At 37.1% G+C, this 14,386-nt stretch overlaps 1 protein-coding gene across 15 annotated transcripts in view; it reads right to left on the bottom strand.

The window, feature by feature from the left end:
- The window catches only part of Dlg1 (discs large MAGUK scaffold protein 1), a 197,447-nt gene that overhangs the window by 130,604 nt on the left and 52,457 nt on the right, over positions 1-14,386 (bottom strand). The gene's annotated exons all lie outside the window — the stretch shown is intronic.

Genomic DNA, 14,386 nt, shown 5'->3' on the forward strand with positions numbered 1-14,386 from the left:
GGCTATGTTTGCTCTCTACAAAAAGTTAAAATAAAACTCACTCAGATTACTCACAGATAAACAGAATAATAAAGAAAAAATAAGGCATTACAGAAAATAAAACAATATTCAAATTATTACTAGCCACTAAAAGCTATTCTTACAAATTATTAGAAAAGAATAGTCAACAAACACAAATAAATATGTTTAAAAGTCACACAAATGGGCCATTAACTTATGGTGTGAAAAAACCTAGGGGAACAAAGGTGACTAACAAGAGGAAAGAAGAAAAATAAGGGGAAGGATAGTGCGGTATGGCAGAAACACGCTCAAATGTACATTATATACTTGTATGAAAATGCCTTTATGTAACCCAGTATCATGTTCAGTGAAAAGAAATGTGCGGACAACAACAAAAAGAAATAGTATCAATGAAGAACATAAATACTGACTGAATATGAAACAGTGACAGGCCTGACAAGATACGCCTTCTGGCGTAATAGTGGCGTGAACGCTATTAACAGTGACCAACCATTTCCTGACTGTCCTTAAAGTACATTCACACAAGATGGAACCCATGGCTGTCTAGGTCATAGTCCCTAGGGGAGAACCTAGTACTGTTAATATGCTAAGTGTACATAGTAATGAACTGTACCCTACATTCTTAGCTTTATACACATAGACTAACGAAACTCTTAACCCTCATCAGAGAAGGTTTTTTTTGCAGTAGATACATAACTTGGTTGAGTGTAAATAAACTCTAAATACTCATGATAGGTATGACACAAAGAAACCGTATCTGCAACTCACAGGCACTCTGCAAGTAGCATATACTTTTAGGAGAAATACATCCACAAGGACATTGACTTCAGAGTAGTTTTGGGGGAAAACATTAAAGGACCTACTAATAGATTCCACCTGTCTAAAAAAGGCTAAGGAAACTTTGATACAGGCACCATAGGAAATACTATCTAGGTTAAACTGAGTAAAAATGTAATAGGAAAGGCTGAAGATATAAATTACTGGACTGAAAAAAAAAGCATGTTTCAAAATTAGACATTCATATTATATTAAAAAGTGGTATATGTGCATAAATAAAAGTATAAATAGTGTAAATATTTTAAAGCAAAACTGCATATATGTATACATCGAATAGGCATATAGATGTGTATATTGTGTAAAAATGTATATATTCATACCCATAAGTGTAGATTAAAGAAATTAACAATAAGAAATAAACTAGTTCATTCTGAAAGGCTAGAGAAACAATTTTAAATACTGTTTTCTAGTCACCTTTTAATATATACATTTCCTTTTGGTTTCTTTTATTTCATTTTCTTTCCTTAAAATTAAATTTTTCTTTTATGTGTATCAGTGTGTTTTGCCTACATTTACCATGTTTGCAGTGCCCGTAGGGGCCAAAAGAAGGTAATGGATCCTGAGAAACCGTAGTTACTGACTGCTGTCACCACAATCATGTGGGTGCTGGGAACCCAACCCAAGTCTTCTTAACTAGTGAGCCACCTAATGGTGTACTCTTTTATCAGAAACCAGAAGTGTCTAGTTATTCATTTTTGTGATGTTAGTACTTCTTGATACTTAGTGCTTAAAATAAAGCATTCCCTGAGAAGGGTCTGCAAAATTTAAAGCTATTTTTTAAACTAATTAAATAGAACACATGTAAAAGTTACATTTCACCAGTTATTCAGTAATTTGCTAGTTCAATACATACAGCAGTAACAGGAGAAATGCCCAAATTTTTCCAATTAGACTTCAATACACACAAAATTTGGTTGCCACCCTCCAAAGATGAACCATAATAGCTTTCAATATCTCACCTGGCACTCTCTGTCTTCCCCCACCCCCAAACTTTTCAAGCCTGCACTAATGTTCATATGGAATTGCAAAGGAACAAGAATAGCCAAAATAAATCTTTGAACATAAGAATGAGGTAGATTGCCAGTAAGCTTTCCTTCATGACTTCTACTTCAGTTCCTGTTTCTTGGTTCCTGTCCTGAGTCTTGTCCTGGCTTCCTTTAATGATGGATTGCAATAGGGGAATGTAAGGAAAAATATCCTTTTCTCCCCAAAGTGCTTTTTGTCATGGTATTTATCAGAGCAATAGAAATATAGACTAAGATATCCATAGACTAATATTAGGCTAGATATGAATATGGCTGCTCAGATGACAAAGACTTTCATGTCATCACACAGAAGCTATTTTGCAAACATTACATCATATCAGATGGAGGCTATTATGGTATATATTGTGTGTTTTTGTCTCTTCCCTTGCTTCTCTCAGGCCTTGATATAAGTTAAATCAAAGTACTATCTATAGTTTGTAGTTTATAATGTCCCCCAGCAGCATAAAGACGTTGTATACAGTCAGCTGCTATCAGAAGGTAGTAGACTCCTTAAGAGGTAGGAAGTAGCTCAGTGTCTTTTGGTCATTGAGAATATACCCTTGAAGATGATAGTGATAATGAGTGTCCCTCTTCTTCTGTTGCCTCTTGTATCCCAGCCATGACATCAGAGTTTGGCTCCCATCTGCTTTGCATCAGGCTCTAAAGCAGTCAAAGATCGATGAGCTAGAGTCTTCAAAGCTACGCACTAAAGTAATCTTTCTTTATATTCTGCTTTCCCCATAGTAACAGAAAGCTAATGAATTTAGGTAAGGCAAAATTTGTACATGTCTCTACCACCAGGAGAAAGCTTTCTTTTGCAAACCATTGTCTTGATATCATACCATTGTGATCTGAACATTTTAAATAAGAAGAATCAAGAAGAATTTTGGCGCCATCCTTGTTAGGGACTCAAGTTTATGTCCCTGTCAAATTCAAACAGACTCTGTTTGCTGGCCACAAACACAGCTCCTTTAAGAGGAGCATCCTGACTCAGTGTTAATGGTAAAAATCCCTTGAAGTTATTTTAACAGGTTATGGATATGGCATTCCAACAGTAGGCTGGGTCCTTCCACATCAGTATGTAATAACATATAATGAGAAAACAGAAGCCATGAATTTGAAAGATAGCAATGAAGCGAAGATGGAAAGATTAGGAGGAAGGAAAGAAATGAGAGAAAGGATGTAATTCTATTATAATCTCATAAAATAATTTTTAAAAACCAGAAAGCATGCTCCATAGACTTGTCTACACCTCCATCTCAATTGAAATTCCCTTTTCTCTAATGGTCACAGCTTGTGTCAAGTTAAAAAAAAAACCTGGACAACCAATTAGAGTTTCAGCTTCATTTTCTCCTAGTGAAGGAAAGAATATTTTTATTTTCTTTATTTTATTTTATTTAAAGGTAACAGAGGTAGGTAATTAATGAATATAAATGCTGATTATGTTAGTAATAAATAAGTATGAGATAAATGACATATTACAGAAGGTACATACTTCTGGGAAAGGCTTCAACAGTCAACATTAAGTTCCTCTAGCAACATGAGTGTCTAAATTGCAGTATATTAAACTTGCTTATCAAAATGGATTTTTCCATTACATTTTTGCTCTGAACTTATAGGTCTTCCTAATTAATAATTATCTTAAAAAATAACTGAGTATGAGTCTTTTTGTGTTGTTTCTCATTCCTGTGTTTTGGAATGGTATCAAAATTCTTTTCAAAATAAAATGAATATTGTTAAGAAAAAAAAAAAAAAAAAAAAAAGAATGAGGTAGATTAACTCACAACTCCTGATTCTAGAAGTCACTACAGAGATATACACACATACACAAAATGGGCTGGGAGTATAGTTCAGCTAGTAGCATGCTTCCCTAGCCTTCATGAAGTTCATGGTTTGTTTTGCACACCTGTAATCCAAGGACACGAAGACTCAGTCTGAGCAGGAGACTCAAAAGCCGGGGGGGGGGGGGGGGGGGGCAGATTATGGAGAGATGGTTTAGTGGTTAAGAGCACTTGTTAGTCATCGTGAGGACTGGAGTTTAGATTCTAGTATCCATATTAAAGTAGGGTTTCTCACAAACATCTGTAATTCCATCTCCATGGGATCTGATACCCTCTTCTGACCTTGGTCCACACACACACACATACATGTACAGACACATAGATGCACTCACAATAAAAGATCTAAAGGAAACCCACACTGTAGAAACACAAATATCATTCATTCATTCATTCATTCATTCATTCATTCATTCACTAGTGTGAGTGTTCTGTCTGTATGTATGCCTGCATGACAGAAAAGTACCCATTACAGATGGTCATGAGCCACCATGCAATTGCTGGGAATTGAACTCAGGACCTCTGGAAGACTAGCAGGTGCTCTTCACTCCTAAGCCATCTCTCGAGTCTCACAGATAGTAATTCTAATAAGGGTCTAGTATCCAGAATGCAAAAGGATCTCTAACAACTCAACAATAAAAGACAACATAATTTTGAAATGGATTTAAAAAGACATTTTTCAGAGATATAAGAATGACTAGTAAGCACATGAAAAGATGCTTGACATTATCAGTCACGACAGAAGTCAAGGCCATTAACAGGCTATTACTCAATAGGCAATAATCTGCCGGAGATGTGTAAAAGCAGACTGCACACACTGCTGGTGGGAACACCGAGGTGGTGTACCTGTTAGAATCAAGGTTTCCGAAGTCTCCATATTACTAAGCAACCCCACATCTCAGTGTATAGAAGAACGGAAAACAAGCCTCAGAACTCACAAGTGTTTAGAGCAGCACTAATCACAGTAGTCCCAATCAGCTCAAATGCCCATTAACTTAGGAATAAACAAAATATAATATCTACACCATGATATAATAGTATCTCTATAAAGAATGAGCTACAGATCTCATTAACTAGGCTTGTATTGTTGTGATAAACACCATGACCAAAAACAACTTGGGGATATCAGAACATGGTCTAAGGACGGAGTCTTACGAGGACATTCTGGAGTGCTTGTGAGAAAACTCCAAGAAACCAGGACAAGAGTCTGTGAAATATTTCTTTAAACACATGAACTGTTCTTGGATTATATTTTCATGTCCCTCCCAGGTGTAGAGGATGGGAGAGAGTTTACTTGTTATTTGTTTATATACCTCTATAGAAAAATACGCTTTTGTCTCGTGCATCTTGCTGGCTATATGTAGCCTGCCCACCAGCAAGGCCTGTCCTTGTGACTGAACACTTGTTCATAAGGCTTAAGTCCACTTCATTTATCAGCGCCACTCTCCCAGGTCCTTTAGAGCAGTAAATGGGAATAAAGGGTTTATTTCATTTACAATTTATAATTCACCACTGAGGCAAGTCAGGGAAGGAACTCAAACAGGGGAGGAACCTGGCAGCAGAGACTAATGGAGACATCATGGAAGAATGTTCCTTACAGGCCTGTTCCTGGGTGGCTCAGCCTGCTTTCTTCTAGCACCCAAGGACTACCTACCTGGGGGTATCAACACCCACAGTGTGATGGGCCCTCCTACATCAGTTATTAATCAAGAAAATACACCAAAGATCTGCCCACAGGTCAACCTGGTAGACATAATTTCTCAGTTGAGATTTCCTATTCTAAAATGACTCTATCTTGTGTCGAGCCGACATAAAACTAGCAAGCATAACATAGAAACCTGAAAACATTTTACTGTGTATAAGAAGACAAACACAAAGGCTACTGTTCTAGTTTGGTTTCTATTGTTATAAAAGCCATGACCAAAAGCAACTTTGGGAGAAAAGTTGTTTATTAGCTCATGTGACCATATTACAGTACTTCATTTGAGGAAAGCCAAGGCAAGAACTTAAGCAAAGATCATGGAGGAATACTGCATATTGGCTTGCTTAGCCTTTTAATACAACTTAGGACCACCTGTCCAGGAGGCACCACCCTCAGTGAACACAGACTTGCCTACAGGGCAATCAGAGAGACAATTCCTCCACTGAGATTCCCTCTTCCCAGATGACCCTGTGTCAAGTTGACAAAAAACAAATATTATAGAACTGCACTTATAAGCAATGTTCAGAATAGGTAAACACATAGATCCAGAAAATAGAAGTTTGCCAAGAACAGGGGATAGTAATCAACTACTAATGTGTTTGAAATCTCTTTTGTGTACAATGAATACATTCTGGAATAAATGGCAGAAATTGCAGAACCTTCTGGGCACAGAACTGTATCCTCTACAGTGTACCAATGTTCCTTTTCTTTAGGACACAGAGACTTAGAAGTGTTTTTAATGTTTGGACTAGCCTGGGCACACTTTTGGCTAACTTTTTAAATTAACCTGTTTATCTACCTTTTGCCTTGGGGCTTTTTACTTTCTGTTTATTTTACTTTCACTGCTTCCTGTGTCTGACTGGCTGGAGGCTGCCTGGCTTCTGGCTCAGGGTTGTGTCCCTCATTCTCTCCTTTTTTTTTTTTTCATTCTCCTTTTTCTTTTATCTTCTCGAGCTTAGATTTCTCCTCCTATTTATTCTCTCTCCCTGCCAGCCTTCCTTTCTCTGCCTAGCTATTAGACCAATCAGGTGCCTTAGACAGACAAGGTGAAACAAATGCAACACATCTTTACATAATTAAGCACACGTCCTTACATTGTTAAACAAAAGTAACACACTTTCACACAGTTAAAGTAATATTCTGCAGCATAAACAAATGTAACACATTCTTATATGTCTAAATTCCACAATACTACAAAGGTAAACTTCATATAATATGAGAATCTTAATTATAAATTGATACATGTATATGATTGATTTACATTTGCTGCAAATAATCTTTCTTTCTGAAAAATGAAAACATCTCTAATTGGTGGGAATCTTGTTGGTCTGTAACTGCAAAGCATTTCAGTGTCCCCAGTGACACGCGCACAACAATATTGTGATTGTTTTCATGTTCGCATCTGTTTTCTTTCATTTGTCTGTGTACGTTTACCAGCTGCCACCTATAAACTTAGATGAAGTGATGCTGTCATGTGCTCTTATGATGGGACATGCCAAGTACATCACAAAATACTCCACAATAAAATCCTTATTTAATAATAAAATGAATGAAAATGCTACATTTCGCCGGGCGGTGGTGGCACACGCCTTTAATCCCAGCACTTAGGAGGCAGAGGCAGGTGAATCTCTGTGAGTTCGAGGCCAGCCTGGTCTACAGGAGATAGTTCCAGGACAGGAACCAAAAGCTACGGAGAAACCCTGTCTCAAAACACAAAACAAACAAACAAACAAACAAACAAAAAAAACAAAAAAAATATGTGATGGGACAAGGATATCCACTGTCATTCAACACAGTATGGAAGGCATGGCCAGAGCAATCCAACAATGGAAACAAAAAGCATCCAAATTGGAAAAGAGGAAATCAGACCGGCACTGTTTGTAAAAAGAAACCCTCAAATTTTCTGCCAATAATCTGTTAGAATAATCAACTAGTAAATTGCAGAATAGTGAAGTCAACATACAAAATTAGTAGTACCACAATATGTCACTAGCAAATAAGAAATTAATATAATTAAGTTATATTAATTACATACAATTATTATATACTATATAATTGTTATGTATGAGAATTGTAAGAATTAGAAATGAATATAATAATCAGAAATAAATAAAAATTAAAAGATAATATGTATACTAGCTATCCCCCAAAAGAGGAATAAATCTGACCAACAAGAGAAATAATCTCTACAAGAAAGCTACAAAGCACCAATAAGGGGTAAGAAGGCTCAGTAGGCTTTAAAGTTATCTACTGGAGAAGTGGTTCTGAACTGAGACAACGCCTGGGATGCACATAAAGATGGAAGGAGAGAACTAACTCCAATAATTATTATCTTACCACCACACACATTGTACATACATATACATACTATAAAAGAATAAATTCAAATGATCTATACATTCAATACACATCATATCAAAATATATGTGACACTTTATATAACTAGAAAAGGTACCATGCCATGCAATCATGAACAGAACACAGCAGAAGGCACTATGCTACTGGACTTGAAAGTGTAATTTTAACTTAAATGAATGTTGAGAAAATTTGATAGTCAATATTCAATATCAAAAAGGAATGGAATCCTGTCACTTTTGGCAACATGGATGGAACTAGAGATCCTGTTAAGCACAGTGAAGCACAGAACAAAAAAATAAATAATATAGACCCCCACTAATGTGTGGATTCTAAAAGTTTAGTTTTTGTAATAAAATACAATGGTTTTCAATTGTACCCTGCATTTCTATTTTGTGTCGTGTATGTGTAAAAAAAAAAAAGAGTATTCTTAAATAAGGACAGTGTAAGTTATCTATTAATGTTTAGTGATCACTTTCAAGGTAGCATTAAACATTATAGTCTAATGGTATGGGAACACATTCATTACTTTATAGGATGAATAGACTAACTGAATGGTAGCATCTGGCAATATTTATTTTTAGTCCTGAAGGCAGGAACAAAGAAGTTATAATAGGTAAGGATTATAAAATACAGTAGAAAATAATCAATAAAATGGAGTCTAATGGCTGATTTTGCCAGGCAGACTTGAGAGAGTGGGGTTGGAGTAGGGTGAGTATGTGAGTTGCATGACTGTGGAGGCCAGAAGCTGAGTATGAGGAATCTGTCTTTCCTCAATCAGCGCTCCACCATCTTTTTCAAGACAAGGTTTCTTTACTGAAGCTGAAGGTGGTAGTTTTGGCTGGACTGCCTGGGCAGGGAGCACTTGGGATCAACTATCTCTATTCCCCAGTGCTGGAGTACAGGCTGTGGTGGTTTCAAGGAGAATGGCTCTCATAGGTTCATATATTTGAATGCCTGGTTCACAGTTGGTGGAACTGTTTGTCACTAGGTGTGACCTGTTAGAGGAGGTGTCTATGGGAGTGGGTTTTGAGGTCTCAAAAGTCCATGTTATTTTCAGTGTCTCTCTCTGCCTCTTGTACTTGTAAATCATGGAGTAAGCTCTAAGCTCTTAGCTCCTATTCCCGAACTATGCCTGTCTGCCTGCTGCCATTTTCCCTACCATGAGACTCACCCTCTGAAAACATAAGCCCTAAACAAACTCGTCCTTAAAGGCTGCCTCGATTGTGGTGTCTTAACACAGCAAGAGAACAGTAACGAAGACACAGTTCACAGCACATGCCATTCTACCCATGTTTTATACATGTGTTATGGAGATCTGAACTCCAGTCACTATGCTTAACAGAGCAAATATTTACTGAGCCATCTCTCCAACCCAATTAGTAGTGTTTTTAAAATCCTAACTCCTATCAGACCTTTCAAAATGAACTAGCATGTATATCCCCCAAGTTACAGCATCAAGAAGAAAGAGAACACTACAAAACTCATTTTTATGAAGTATTATCCTGATACCAAAATTGGAGAAGTATACAACAATAAGAGTAATTACAGACCACTATCTCTGATGTACACAGATGCAGTTTTTAGTGAAATATTTTGTACACTGAATTCAACAACGTTAACACACATATATGCGTACATACACGCCATTCCACCTTGACAAAGTTGTCATCATTACAAGGAAGCAAGGATGGTGAGATTAGTTATGAAAAGTTGGCACATAAAGACACTCAGTGACAGAAACCATGATCTGTAGTGGAAAAATCTTTTTATACACTGTGAAGATGTGTCACTCTAACTAGTTCAATAAAAAGCTGAACGGTCAATAGCTAGGCAGGATTTCAGGGCAGAGAGGACTCTGGGAAGAGGAAGGGGAGTGGACAGCCAGAAGTGGAATAACCAGCATGGGCATAATAGAGACAAGATCATGAAAGAACATAGATTTAGAAATATGGGATAATTTAAGTTATGAGATAGTTAAAAACAAGTATAAGCTAAGGCTGAGCTTTCATAATTAATAAGACATCTCCATGTCTTTATTGGGGAGCCAAAGGTCCCAATAAAAACCTCTTAACTACAAATGGCATCTAAAGTCAGGGGCTCAAATATTCAGGGGCCCCAAGATAGGGCCTCAAAAAGCTAAGAAAAGTTCTGGACAAGGAGTTGGATGTAGTTTCATAGTCCTGCAGTCTCTTAGGCAGGCTGGTGACCGGTAGCATACAGAGGCATGGCTACTTGCTGCTTGCAGGTTGGCTCAGATGCCAGTGCTATGTGGAAATAGCAGTTTGGGATTGTCTCACATAAATAGATATGCTACTAATGCTCAGAAAGACAGATCTGAACAGAAAAAAAAAAACTCTAAACAGGTAAACAGGTAACAGTGTATTTAAAAAATGTGTGTAGGCTTAAAAAAGAAAAATGCATATAGGCAGTCATTTAAAAAGTTAATAAATAATAAAAGTCTTTAAAAAATAAAATACAAAAATGATAAGCACTCTAAAGATGAAAATTACACAGAAAGTTTGGATCCTATATGATGTCATGTTGACTTTAAATTTTTTGATTGCTGAATAATAGGTGCTGAGAGATTGGATTATAAAAATTACTAAATTAAAACAACCTATGTATTAAAAAATGTATTAGCTTAAAATGGAAGTAAAAATAGGTTATTTTGGGAAAGAAGTTATGCCTTTGTTTCCACAGAAAAAGAAAAGCTGTGGATTCCTTCTGGGTTAATAGAAATCAGATTTGATCATGGAAGACCCCTGAAAATCCTGACTATAGATGTAAAGAAATAAACCTAGAAAAACTACAAGACAGGTGACATATATTTTACCTACTCAAACATAACACACACACAAAAATCATGGCTGGATTGTGTACAACACACAGTCCATACTTGTGTTAATGTGGATATGTATGTTACCTTTGAAAGTTTGTGTGCTTACAGAACAAGGAGACCACACCAATGAGTAAGTGTGGCCCAGGTGATTCAGTCTCTCAGAGTTCTGTATCTAGAATAGCTTCAAGGCTGCTCGCTGAGATGGTCCAGCGTCACAAACTATTCCAGCCAAACTTCAGACAGCTTTGCACCCTCCCATCACACTAAGACTAGACAAGAGCTAGACAACAGCTAGCTCTCCCAGAATTTGATCATTATCTTAATTTTCTCTGGACCTCCTAAAGATGTTATCACCCCTGACAACAGGAAGCAGTCTAGAGAACTCCAAGGTGACATTCCTAGGAGGTAGAGTGGATGGTTTTTGGTTGTTCAGTGGGTTATAGATGTTTGTAATCATTTGTGTGTGTGTGTGGGGGGGTAGTTAGAAATTGTTACTGGTCATGGTCAAGGAGAAAGGTAAAGATTAAATTCAGAGATCACTTTCTGAAGGGAAAAAGGGGAGATGATTATGGTATAAAATGATGGAACAAAAGAGTGGGTTGTTGAAGTCTACTTTTGAGCAACCATTAGTCTCAAATATCTCACATTGGTATGGATTTTTGTATACTGATACAAATTTAAGGCTATTTTTGTTATATTGTATATATGCGTCTACTCTTGTTTAAGGTATTATACCTATGCAGCTCATTTAAAAATGTATTAAGTTTTAGTTCTTGAAAGCTATTTAGGATAATAAAAAACCCAAGTTAATAGTCATCTATAACAAACTAACAGTCATGTTAGGTATGTTTTCAAGGTCATACAGAGATATACTTTAGATAGTGTAATCTTCAAACACTTCAAAGACCTATAGAATATAACATTTAAAATGTTTTAGTAACATATGGCATTTCATGACAATGAGACATGTCTGCTCCTAGGAGCACCAATTTACTTCAAAAAAGGATGATGGGCGGATCTCTGTGAGTTCGAGACCAGCCTGGTCTACAAGAGCTAGTTCCAGGACAGGCTCCAAAACCACAGAGAAACCCTGTCTCGAAAAAAAAAAAAAAAAAAAAAAAGATGATGGGCATCAAAGAACCTCCCTATGGGCTTTGCTTTCATTTTGACAAAGCTAGCCATTTGGGCAAGAAATTGTCCTTACCTCCACTGCTGACAATATACTGTACAAACCGGATAAGCATGACACAAAGAGATAAAACAGGCAAACTTTGCCAAGACAAGGTAAGAAGTCCTTCAAAATTCTTGCTTCCTTCATACAAAAGTCTGTCAGATATTGTAGGCCTATAGGCCGAAGAAAGATGCCCCAACATTACAGAGGACCCTTGGTTGAGTTCATAATGGATACCCCAACAGTAAGGAGAAATCAGGCAGCCAGATGTCTCTATCATTTCTACAGTTTTGGAAGTTTCCATCTCTGCATTTTCTATTTACTCAGGTAATATTATGTCCTTCTCAGGTCTCTGATGAAGTTAAAAGATAAGACAGTTATAGTTTTCCTTAGTCTTAATAGAAAGTAAATTAGGTACAAAACTTTGGTCTCACTATAAGATAGATAATGGAGTATTTTCTCTGAATTTGCCAAATACAAGTGGACTGGACATTGTAAATGTATTTCTTATTTGATAATTGCTCTTCTTGTGTACAGTTTTGCATTGTTAGAATTAAAACCTTTCCTTTTTATTTAGACAAAAAGAGGGAAATATTGTGGAATAATCTTTCTGTACACTGTGAAGACTTGTTTAATAAAAAACTGAACAGCCCAATAGGTAGTCAGGATTTGCGGGCAGAGAGGGCAGTGGGAAGAGGAAGGGAAGTCACCAGTCAGAGGCAGAATAACAAGGATGGGCATAATGGAGATGAGGTAACAAACAAGTGAAAGAACATAGATTTTAAAATATGGGTTAATTTAAGTTATAAGAGCTAGTTAGAAACAAGCCTAAGCTAAAGTTGAGTTTTCATAGTTAATAAGAAGTCTCCAGGTCATTACTGGGTAATCTACAGTCCTGATTAAAAAGTCTGACTACAATAATCATCACAAAGGATACAAGAAAGGCCTCTGACAAAAGATCAACATCCTTTTATGATAAAAGCCCCAAAGATGTAGTTAGTGACAGTGCACATCATTAATCCTAGCATCCAGGAGGTACAGGCAAGCAGATGTCGGAGATCAAGGCCAGTTAGCTCCTGGGTTCCAAGTCAGCTTCAAGGCAGCCAGGGTTACACAAACCCTGTCTCAAACAAACAAGCCCCAAAGAAATAGGAATAGAAGCATATTTCAATAGCCACACGACAAACCTAAACCTTAATGAGAAAAAACAAACTAGAAGCATTTCTCTAAAATTTGAAACAAGGGTTTCTGTTCTCTCCACTCTTAATCAATAAAGTGCTTTAAGTCTTAAGAGTTCTTAGGGAGGGAGGGAGGGAGGGAGGGAGGGAGGGAGGGAGGGAGGGAGGGAGGGAGGGGGAGAGAGAGAGAGAGAGAGGGAGAACGTGAACTAAGGCAAAAAAAGAATACTAAAGCAAGAGAAAGAAATACATACAATCAATCAATCTAGGTTTCACGTGTGAGAGAAAACACTGAATATGTATCTTTCTGTGTCTGGTTTATTAGACTAAATATGGTGATTCCAATTCTATCCACTTGCCTGTAAATTCACACACCCACCACACACAGACACAAAAAAGAATCAGGAATATGAAGGAAAAAGGGACTAATGAGAGAGGGCAGGAGCAAATAAGGGGAAGGGAATTTGGCCAAAGAGTACTATAGTGATACTTTGCTTGTAATATAACAAAGCTTGCCTGAAGATCAGAATGTAGAACCAAGTCACTAGTTAGTCATACAAGCCAGACAGTGGTGGCATATACCTTTAATCCCAGCACTTAGGATCACATGCCTTTAACCCCAGCACTAGGGAAGTGAAGACAGAAGGAATATGGCTGGGCAGAGAGAGAAATATAAGGTGAGAGGGGACAGGAATACAGATACAGTCTGATTATTTGTAGAGACAGGATCCCCTCTTTGGTCTGAGCACTGGTAGAGGTTAGAACTCTCTCGTGGCTGGCTGCTCTGCTTCTCTGATCCTATAGCTTTTACCCCCTAATATCTGACTCTGAGTTTTTATTATTAAGCACAATTAGAATGTGTGCAACAATGGACCACATTTGAATAGGAACATCATTATAAAGCACACAACTGTATAATAAACATACTATTGTTTTAGGGAACGCCTCCGTTTTAGTTTATCCTGTATTTCTGCTAAATTGAAAATGATTTAGTGATAGCACATCCAGCAAAATTAATACATAATGTCAAACTACACACTGCTTCACTCAACACTACCACCTTCTTTTCTTGCTTTTCTCTAATACACAGGCTACTAAAAGCTGAATACCAAGCTTCCAACTCTTTCTTGTTAATAGAGTCCATGGTAAGACAGACACATCAATGAAACATAAGCAGACACTTACTGGTTTTGTAAACCACATCCTTCTCTTTTTTCTACCTCTCCTTTCTACATTGTGTCTGGAACTACAACAGACTCTCAATGAAGCAATGTTAGTGCCTGCAACAGCCCCTTACCTCCAAGCTGGTTATACTGAGGAGCAGGGGAGGCACATTTATTTAAACTGCTAATGTTTTAGTATTTAGTTATTTGTAAGTTCAGCTTTTAGCATGAGTTAGCTGAGTAAAGTCAGTCAG

Source organism: Chionomys nivalis, chromosome 3, assembly GCF_950005125.1.
Source record: "Chionomys nivalis chromosome 3, mChiNiv1.1, whole genome shotgun sequence".
NCBI lineage: Eukaryota > Metazoa > Chordata > Mammalia > Rodentia > Cricetidae > Chionomys > Chionomys nivalis.